Below are 11,272 nucleotides of genomic sequence, written 5' to 3'. Positions count from 1 at the left end.
GACACCCGCACCTCTGCAGAGTCACATTAACACAGCTGGAATAGACTCCAGTGTGAATGTATCTGTGAGACATTACAGACAGAGAAGGGGGTGAGGACTCTCTCTGTTAGAATGAACCTACCTCTCACTGACACCCGCACCTCTGCAGAGTCACATTAACACAGCTGGAATAGACTCCAGTGTGAATGTATCTGTGAGACATTACAGACAGAGAAGAGGGTGAGGACTCTCTCTGTTAGAATGAACCTACCTCTCACTGACACCCGCACCTCTGCAGAGTCACATTAACACAGCTGGAATAGACTCCAGTGTGAATGTATCTGTGAGACATTACAGACAGAGAAGGGGGTGAGGACTCTCTCTGTTAGAATGAACCTACCTCTCACTGACACCCGCACCTCTGCAGAGTCACATTAACACAGCTGGAATAGACTCCAGTGTGAATGTATCTGTGAGACATTACAGACAGAGAAGGGGGTGAGGACTCTCTCTGTTAGAATGAACCTACCTCTCACTGACACCCGCACCTCTGCAGAGTCACATTAACACAGCTGGAATAGACTCCAGTGTGAATGTATCTGTGAGACATTACAGACAGAGAAGGGGGTGAGGACTCTCTCTGTTAGAATGAACCTACCTCTCACTGACACCCGCACCTCTGCAGAGTCACATTAACACAGCTGGAATAGACTCCAGTGTGAATGTATCTGTGAGACATTACAGACAGAGAAGGGGGTGAGGACTCTCTCTGTTAGAATGAACCTACCTCTCACTGACACCCGCACCTCTGCAGAAACACCAGAGTAAGTGGAGTCCCACCACTCTGCTCTGCACTTGTAGGATCCCTCGTCACTCTTTGAAACATGATCCACACTCAGCTCTGTGTCAGCCCGGGACTGTAACTCTTCATTATCCTTATAAAAGACAACCCTGTTAGCTGTATAACCCCGGACACAACCCTCAGAGTCAGAGAGTATCCCTCAAACACAGGCTGGGGGGGGGTCTGCAGGAACACCCGTCCATCTGAAAAGACAGGAAGAGTTCAGATCAGCAGGGCTGAGAGACGGGTCAGGATTGAGGAGTCTGCAGGAACACCCGTCCATCTGAAAAGACAGAAAGAGTTCAGATCAGCAGGGCTGAGAGACGGGTCAGGATTGAGGAGTCTGCAGGATCACCCATTGATCTGAAAAGACAGAAAGAGTTCGGATCAGCAGGGCTGAGAGACGGGTCAGGATTGAGGAGTCTGCAGGATCACCCATTGATCTGAAAAGACAGAAAGAGTTCGGATCAGCAGGGCTGAGAGACGGGTCAGGATTGAGGAGTCTGCAGGACCACCCATTGATCTGAAAAGACAGAAAGAGTTCAGATCAGCAGGGCTGAGAGACGGGTCAGGATTGAGGAGGCTGCAGGATCACCCATTGATCTGAAAAGACAGAAAGAGTTCAGATCAGCAGGGCTGAGAGACGGGTCAGGATTGAGGAGTCTGCAGGATCACCCATTGATCTGAAAAGACAGAAAGAGTTCAGATCAGCAGGGCTGAGAGACGGGTCAGGATTGAGGAGTCCTCAGTTTTACACACACATGTTTGTAATGCTCATTTATCTCATCATGTTATAATTTATGATTCCCTGTTATGAGCTATATAAACTTCCTACAGGGTGGAGAACAAATATATTAGGAAACAATTTCCCACGTGTAGATCTAAGGCTCTTTGAACCCCAAAGGACTGAACATAAGACATGAATATGAAATCCTGTGACAGGGTCTTGTCACTTTGTAGGAGCTAATATGGAATCTTTCTGTGTGTGTGGGGGCGGGTGTATGTGCGTGTGTGGGTGGGGGGGGGGGGCGGGGGCGGGTGTGTGTGTGTGTGGGTGTGTGTGTGTGGGGGGTGTGTGGGGTGTGTGGGGTGTGTGTGTGTGTGGGGGGGTATGGTTGTGTGTGTGTGTGCACGCGCGTGTGCGTGTGTGTGTGTGTGCATGCGTGTGTGTGGAGGGGTGTGTGTGTGTGTGTGCGCGTGTGGGGGGAGGGGGGGGGGGTTGGTGGGAAGGTGTCCTAGGTTTCCTATTAAATCATTTGAAACCTATTTCTGCCCATTTGCCCAGCTGCTATCTGAAAACAGCAACCATTCATACTGACTGGAGATCCAGAGACAGCTTTACTCAAATCAGCAAGCCGGTCAGTATCTTACAATACCCTCTCAACCAATCCGAGTGCAGGATTATTCAACAGGGTCTGAATATTATTGTAACAGGGCGAGGAGCCCTGTATGTATTTATTTGTTTATTTTTAGATCGGGGTCTCCCCCTCCGCCCCTGTGCAGAGTGTTATTTTGTATTTGTTTTGTTTTATGATTTATTAGTGTATTTGTGTTGACGGCGAAGCGCCGTGTGTTTTGTTTTTGTTTTAAAAATACCTCGTGGGAATGCGCGACTGTCAGCTAGTTCTTATTGAATTAGCTGGCAGTCACGCATAATAATTGTACCCGTGCAGATTGTGGCCGAGGGGTATTAGAATAATTGCCAGCTAGTTAAACCCTCGGCCACGGTATATAAGACTGCAGCTCTCTGCGCTCGGGGTGGGTGTTAGAGCGGAGAGAGCAAGAGAAGAACGAAACTAAAAATGAAATATAGGAACAGTGAGGCAATCTGCCCAGCCTGACCTATTTTAATGTTCGTGATTTGTTTTATTTAAAATATTTGTTTTGCTCTGCGAGCACAGTTTTTTCTGTTTAAACCTGTCATTTTGTTTTTGTATTGTTTGAATAAAATGGCGCACCGCGTCTTTAATTTTGAAACTGCAGTTTGGTGTCAGAGTTCTTCCCTTCCTGCTTCTGCCGTGACGTCACCGCCCAGCCACCCTGTCACAATTATCTATAAAGACAATGAATGTAAATGACTTACTGGACACAGTTAAGGTGACAGCATTACTGCGCTCCTGTCCTGATGCAGACTCACACCAGTACACTCCACTGTGGGAATGCCGAGCTTTACTGATTGTGCAGCTGTCCCCATATCTACTCCTGTATTGATCACTGCACCCTGCCTCTTCACGTCCATCTCTGTACTGTTTAAACCTCCAGCCAGCAGAGCCCCCCTCCACCTCACAGCTCAGGGTGACTGTCTCTCCTGTGAATATCTGTGCCCAGGCAGGCTGCAGGGTCAAAACAGCCTGAGGATGACCCTCTGAAACAGAGAACAGGATAGGATTAGGACACATTCCCCTACAATCAGTTAGGAGAGAGATTCCAGCCCCCAGCAGCATCTCTGCAGTGATACAGTAGGAATAGCAGCAGTGTGACCCATTGCAGGCTCTACTTGTGATACAGTTGGAATAGCAGCAGTGTGACCCATTGCAGGCTCTACTTGTGATACAGTAGGAATAGCAGCAGTGTGACCCATTGCAGGCTCTACTTGTGATACAGTAGGAATAGCAGCAGTGTGACCCATTGCAGGCTCTACTTGTGATACAGTAGGAATAGCAGCAGTGTGATCCATTGCAGGCTCTACTTGTGATACAGTAGGAATAGCAGCAGTGTGACCCATTGCAGGCTCTACTTGTGATACAGTAGGAATAGCAACAGTGTGACCCATTGCAGGCTCTACTTGTGATACAGTTGGAATAGCAGCAGTGTGACCCATTGCAGGCTCTACTTGTGATACAGTAGGAATAGCAGCAGTGTGACCCATTGCAGGGTCTACTTGTGATACAGTAGGAATAGCAGCAGTGTGATCCATTGCAGGCTACTTGTGATACAGTAGGAATAGCAGCAGTGTGACCCATTGCAGGCTCTACTTGTGATACAGTAGGAATAGCAGCAGTGTGACCCATTGCAGGCTCTACTTGTGATACAGTAGGAATAGCAGCAGTGTGACCCATTGCAGGCTCTGCTTGTGATACAGTAGGAATAGCAGCAGTGTGATCCATTGCAGGCTCTACTTGTGATACAGTAGGAATAGCAGCAGTGTGACCCATTGCAGGCTCTACTTGTGATACAGTAGGAATAGCAGCAGTGTGACCCATTGCAGGCTCTACTTGTGATACAGTAGGAATAGCAGCAGTGTGACCCATTGCAGGCTCTGCTTGTGATACAGTAGGAATAGCAGCAGTGTGACCCATTGCAGGCTCTACTTGTGATACAGTAGGAATAGCAGCAGTGTGACCCATTGCAGGCTCTACTTGTGATACAGTAGGAATAGCAGCAGTGTGATCCATTGCAGGCTCTACTTGTGATACAGGAGGAATAGCAGCAGTGTGACCCATTGCAGACTCTACTTGTGATACAGTAGGAATAGCAGCAGTGTGACCCATTGCAGGCTCTACTTGTGATACAGTAGGAACAGCAGCAGTGTGACCCATTGCAGGCTCTACTTGTGATACAGTAGGAATAGCAGCAGTGTGATCCATTGCAGGCTCTACTTGTGATACAGGAGGAATAGCAGCAGTGTGACCCATTGCAGACTCTACTTGTGATACAGTAGGAATAGCAGCAGTGTGACCCATTGCAGACTCTACTTGTGATACAGTAGGAATAGCAGCAGTGTGACCCATTGCAGGCTCTACTTGTGATACAGCATGAATAGCAGCAGTGTGACCCATTGCAGGCTCTACTTGTGATACAGTAGGAATAGCAGCAGTGTGACCCATTGCAGGCTCTACTTGTGTGTTTTGAGTGAAAGGAATTCATGAGGAATCTCTCTCAATATGATAATGTAGGTCTCTGGTTAAAATTTCCAATTGGGCAGCAATTAGTCCAATTTACTGTAGCAGCATTATTCCTGTTAAACTTTTTTTTTGTAAATATTTTTAATGATTCAGTAATCCTGTTTAAGATAAGTGGGAACATTACTGTTCCTAAAAGGCATCCAAATATTCTGTCTCTAACAGTGTTCTATCACTCAGTATAGATTAATAGACACATTATATTGCTTACAGTGGATAAGGGGTCTGTATTGAGGGCATTGCTCTGTATTCAGTTGTGTTAATAAACTCACCAGACACAGTTACTGTAACAGGATCACTGTGTTAATAAACTCACCAGACACAGTTAATGTCACTTCATCACTGAGCTGTGAGTAGAGTGGTTGATCTCCTCTTTGTCCTCGACAGCAGTACTGGCCCTGGTCAGATACAGCAGCTGCAGTGATTGTGTAGCTGTCACCAGTTATACTGCGTCCAGCAGTCTGGAGCACTGGAATCTCCTCACTGTCTTTGTACCAGAGATATTTCCAGCCAGCAGAACCCCCCTCAACCCCACACCTCAGAGTGACTGTCTCCCCGATGAATATCTCTGGGAATGGAGGCTCCAGGGTGAGTGTAGTCCGGGGCAGCTCTGGAGAAACAGAGAAGATAACAGAATTAGGATCTCTATTGCAGAGAGAGAGAGAAAGAGAAAGAGAGAGATAGATAATGTTAGTGTGCAGCATGTGACATTTCATCAGAATGGTGAAATTACTGATAAATGTATAAAAAACGAATTGTTAGAAATGCTGATTACATTCTGTAAATATATGCAATATTCATGATGGGACGTAAAGCTGAGTTCCTATTGTAAGTGACTCTGCATTGAAGCCACCACCAGGGGGCAGCACTGCATTCAGTACACTGTGAGAGGGATTCGTTTTTTAAATATCTAATATGACAGACCACGGTCAATCCAGATTTCAATGTGCATTTCTGTCAGAGATCAAATGAATACTAACCAGCGTTTTAACCCTGTCTTCTTATTACCTTTACTGGCATTATCACAGGTCCCTCTTTTATTGTGATGGGATGTTTGGCTCCTCCCCTGTTATTTACATTAATGTGAGTTCAACCACAACACATGAAGTACAGGAAGCAGCAGAAACATTATCTGTCGTGTTTGAAATATCTGCATGTTCCAAACTGAAGTCTAAGAGACTAGAAACAATACAAGCTCTTCTACAAAAGAACATGAGAAAATCACTGCCTGTTTGGTCACTGGAAACCCTAACAATTGTTCTTACTCATTTAAACTGAGTTACATTCATTACTGTGTTGTTTCAAATGGATGTATTCATCAAGAAGCACTTATGTAGTTGAATTGGTCAGCAGTCAGCCAATGTAATATTTTCATTCAAAGCATTCCAGCAATACCACACATAGCCTCTAGGTGGCGCACAGTATGGCACTGTAATGGTGTTTGATGGAGTCATTCATTGTTTTATTTAACCAAGTTAAATTGTTATAGTGGACAGAAGAAAAGGAAAGATGATTTCAGAAATGTTTATATATATATATATATAACAGCAGTGTGGAGTAGTGGTTAGGGCTCTGGACTCTTGACCGGAGGGTCGTGGGTTCAAATCCCGGTGGGGACACTGCTGCTGTACCCTTGAGCAAGGTACTTTACCTAGTTTGCTCCAGTAAAAACCCAACTGTATAAATGGGTAATTGTATGTAAAAATAATGTGATATCTTGTAACAATTGTAAGTCGCCCTGGATAAGGGCGTCAGCTAAGAAATAAAAAATAATAATAATATATATATATATAGATGATCAGGATGAGAATCTGTACCAGTCTCTTCACTTTGTGTCTGCAATGCCACAGCCTTTTTTCAACACACACACCTAACATGAAAAGTGTCACTTCTCAAACCAGCTTCATGCTTTTCAACAATGATTTGTACATCCTGTTTTTAAACTGTGTTCACATGGTAAACTGTTCTCTTACCTTCATACTGTCTGGAGCAGCTCACTACAGTCAGCACTGAAAAACACAAGAGAGACAGTCAGGGACTAGACCCTTATAAAAGCACCACAGTCATGTTGCTGTTTCCAATGCTTTTACCATTGTTATACCATGCTCATCAGTTATAGGTGCCTGCCATACATACATGTAACATGTGCTAACACAGGGAGAAGTAAGAGACAGCGCCATCTAGTGATCTGACACTTTTGATCAGGTTTCCTTCTCTTGTTTTGTTAGTAACACACTGCTGTGCACTACTTGCTGCTGGTGTATATAATAATATAAAGACACTCTAATCTAGCCTATATTAAATATGTATATGACAGGCAGCTCCTGAACTCATAGTCAAAGCACCTTAACACAGACTTACCAAATAATACAAACACAAGATTTGAGTCATTTCAATAAGAACCCTGTGAATGATTGTAAAGGTGAGGGAAGATTAAAAACAAAGCAAGACAATGTCACATGATAATAATCCTTCATTAACTTGGACACACGCATGGGGTTTAGGAAACTGACAGATCTGTAGCTGTAGTTCAATATTCATACTGATTCCAGTGTTCATATGAAGAGAAGAAAGCAGACTTGAGTTGTGAATTCAGTTCAATAATGGGTGTGATCAGTGTAACAGGGAGAAGGCGCGGCACACACTGCCAACCTACAATCACTCGGTAATGAAATTTTTAAAAAATACTTTGATCATAGAAAACGGTCCTTTCCTCTTCTGGGAACGAGCCATTACTAATGTAAAGTTTGTATTTCACCTCCCAGCAGAGCTAAATGTGAACGAGCCATTACTAATGTAAAGTTTGTATTTCACCTCCTAGCAGTGCTGAATGTGAACGAGCCATTACTAATGTAAAGTTTGTATTTCACCTCCTAGCAGTGCTAAATGTGAACGAGCCATTACTAATGTAAAGTTTGTATTTCACCTCCTAGCAGTGCTAAATGTGAACGAGTCATTACTAATGTAAAGTTTGTATTTCACCTCCTAGCAGTGCTGAATGTGAATGAGCCATTACTAATGTAAAGTTTGTATTTCACCTCCTAGCAGAGCTAAATGTGAACGAGTCATTACTAATGTAAAGTTTGTATTTCACCTCCTAGCAGAGCTAAATGTGAACGAGTCATTACTAATGTAAAGTTTGTATTTCACCTCCTAGCAGAGCTAAATGTGAACGAGCCATTACTAATGTAAAGTTTGTATTTCACCTCCTAGCAGTGCTGAATGTTTGTTTAACTCCCCCTCCCCACATTGTGTGTGTGGCCTGTGAAGCAAATATCAAATTCAGTGTATATTTCTTCAATAGAATGTGACACATGTTGCTAAAGCTGATAACATCCTGGTAAAGAAAGAAATAACACTGAATAAATCAAGCGCTCGTGTGCTCTCTTCCTGTGCTCAGTTTAACACTTTTCTTTTCCTGTAACAGGAAGTGAGCTGCTGTAGCTACAGTTCAGACCAGTAGCATCAGCATACATTACTGTGAGAGGACTTTCTGTACCACTGTATTAAATTTATATATATATATATATATATATATATATATATATATATATATATATATATATATATTGAATGAATGAAATACAGGCCCACTGGTTTCCAGGCTCCTAAAATAGATTGTATGTGGCAATCAGTTTAGCAACCTTCAAATCCTTGCACACATGTTTTTATTCTTTAAAATGCTTCCCTGTCCTTTACCGTGCTGTGTCATGCATGTGCTTGCTTCCCTGTCCTTTACCGTGCTGTGTCATGCATGTGCTTGCTTCTCTGTCCTTTACCGTGCTGTGTCATGCATGTACTTGCTTCCCTGTCCTTTACCATGTTGTGTCATCCATGTGCGTGCTTCTCTGTCCTTTACCGTGCTGTGTCATGTCCTTGCACACATGTTTTTGTTCTTTAGCATGCTTCCCTGTCCTTTACCATGCTGTGTCATGCATGTTCCATACATTTGATTCACCTGCATTGACTTGGTTTTCTACACTTTATATATATAGGCCCTACATTTTAAATAGACTTTTTATTCATGTACCTTTTGATACCGTTTTCAGTTTCACACAATACAATTTCAGTTAATATGCTTTAACTATGAACAGCTAATGGTCCATTATCACTCAATTAAACTGTTCTGTATCTATGCAGCATGCAGTGTCGGCAGCCTAACTGCAAGCACAGTCTGATCCGCCAGTTTGAAATGTGCTCCATAAAGACGTGACATTTATACTTACTTCAGTATGTTTGATGTAATGAAAAGGCATCTTTCTTTTGTACAGGGATCCATTTACATATTTATCTGACAATGAGTTCCACATATCACATGAGTTTATGCAGCTATACTTTTAGGATTGAGATCATTAAAAACAAAATATATGAACAGAATTTAGTCAAAGAAACTACAAAATGATATCGCAGAAGGCTACTGGAAGTCTATAACACTAGTACAGTGTTTCATGTTAGATTTCGAAATGTCACATTTTTCAATGTGTCAGTTTTTTGTTAAGTATATGGAAAGCTACAAAGCGGTATGTAATTTAATATATTCATGTAACATTATTTAACAGGTTTCATTTGACTTTATGAAGCACAATGTGTTAATTCTATAGGGTGATGCAACACTTTTGGTCGAAGCTGCAGGTCAGTCCTCATTATCGGTCTAACTTGTTCCAATCAGTTAAACCAATTCCCGAGGTGATCTGTTTGGGATGCTGCAATCAGGATTAAGTTAGTACAGCGATGCATGATTTTCTAGTCTGCATTTTAAATCCCTGGTGCGCTGCAATCAGGATTAAGTTAGTACAGCGATGCAGGATTTTCTAGTCTGCATTTTAAATCCCTGGTGCGCTGCAATCAGGATTAAGTTAGTACAGCGATGCAGGATTTTCTAGTCTGCATTTTAAATCCCTGGTGCGCTGCAATTGACCCAGAGGGTTTGCAGTTGAAATGCTGCTCAGGAGTCCAGGTTGTATTATTTACAGTCAGCTGCAGTGGTTGGTGGTTGCCACTAGAGTACCAGCGATGGTAGCCCTAGTGCAGGAGGATATATACACACAGGTACATCAATACAAAACACTGAACAAAAACAAAGCTAATAAACAAAAGGTGTCCAAGCTCGGGTCGTGCGCTTCTCCCACTGAAAGGGAGGTCCCGCAGCAGGATCCTTCTCCCTGAACAAACTGAATAAAACCAGAGGGGATTAGAATTCCCTGAAATGAATCCCTTTTCTATATACATCTGATCCCGGTTCAACACACGGTGATCAGTGGTAAATCAAGAAATCCCACCAAACCCTATTTATGATGAAACCAAACCCATATTCTACAGGGCAGGCCTCAGCCCTGCCACAGGTATGCTTTACAATACTCTCTGTCATTTACCTGGCTTGCACACTCTGCTTTTACCATGACATTTCCACAAGACACCACCTCAAAATAGAATTTAAATTACGATCGAATATTTCACTCTAACTGTCCGCAAACCAGATGGATAATCAGCAGCATGTTTAATAAAGCACCAGCAATAATACTTACATATCAGTGCAGCGACTTCACAAGCCTGCATTCTCTCTCGAGATGTTTTCAAAGCTGAGCTCAGTGTAGAAACTTCACAGTTTTTTAAGCTGTAAACTTACAGGTTCCTCCCACTGTGCCTGTTTATTAAATGAACACAAACCTCTTTCTAATATGTCTGATTCTGTCATCTGATAGAACATTAGCCACGTGATCTCATTTCAGGGAATATGTATTTTTACACTTAGCATCTAACAACTTCCTCATTATATTTAAGAAGTTAAAATTACGATAAGCAACTAGCTGCTGGAAAACAGAAACACTTTAATCAAAACTGGTGAAAGCAGCACTGTTCAAATGAGTGGATTGAAGCACTTCTCTACACACAGTGCTGAGGGGATGGAATGGGTTTCCTGTTCAAATGAGTGGATTGAAGCACTTCTCTACACACAGTGCTGAGGGGATGGAATGGGTTTCCTGTTCAAATGAGTGGATTGAAGCACTTCTCTACACACAGTGCTGAGGGGATGGAATGGGTTTCCTGTTCAAATGAGTGGATTGAAGCACTTCTCTACACACAGTGCTGAGGGGATGGAATGGGTTTCCTGTTCAAATGAGTGGATTGAAGCACTTCTCTACACACAGTGCTGAGGGGATGGAATGGGTTTCCTGTTCAAATGAGTGGATTGAAGCACTTCTCTACACACAGTGCTGAGGGGATGGAATGGGTTTCCTGTTCAAATGAGTGGATTGAAGCACTTCTCTGCACACAGTGCTGAGGGGATGGAATGGGTTTCCTGTTCAAATGAGTGGATTGAAGCACTTCTCTACACACAGTGCTGAGGGGATGGAATGGGTTTCCTGTTCAAATGAGTGGATTGAAGCACTTCTCTACACACAGTGCTGAGGGGATGGAATGGGTTTCCTGTTCAAATGAGTGGATTGAAGCACTTCTCTACACACAGTGCTGAGGGGATGGAATGGGTTTCCTGTTCAAATGAGTGGATTGAAGCACTTCTCTTCACACAGTGCTGAGGGGATGGAAT

At 43.1% G+C, this 11,272-nt stretch overlaps 1 long non-coding RNA gene across 1 annotated transcript; it reads right to left on the bottom strand.

Annotated features, from left to right (window-relative positions):
* Window positions 1-457: 457 nt before the first annotated feature.
* LOC131728096 (uncharacterized) lies at window positions 458-5,314 on the bottom strand. The gene is made up of 3 exons (XR_009322519.1): window positions 5,039-5,314; window positions 2,904-3,185; window positions 458-1,103 (listed from the first exon to the last, which is right to left on the bottom strand). It is a non-coding gene; the product is annotated as an uncharacterized LOC131728096 (long non-coding RNA).
* Window positions 5,315-11,272: the final 5,958 nt, after the last annotated feature.

The sequence above is a fragment of the Acipenser ruthenus genome, unplaced genomic scaffold, assembly GCF_902713425.1.
Source record: "Acipenser ruthenus unplaced genomic scaffold, fAciRut3.2 maternal haplotype, whole genome shotgun sequence".
Lineage (NCBI taxonomy): Eukaryota > Metazoa > Chordata > Actinopteri > Acipenseriformes > Acipenseridae > Acipenser > Acipenser ruthenus.
This window is presented reverse-complemented; position numbering and strand designations above follow the sequence as displayed.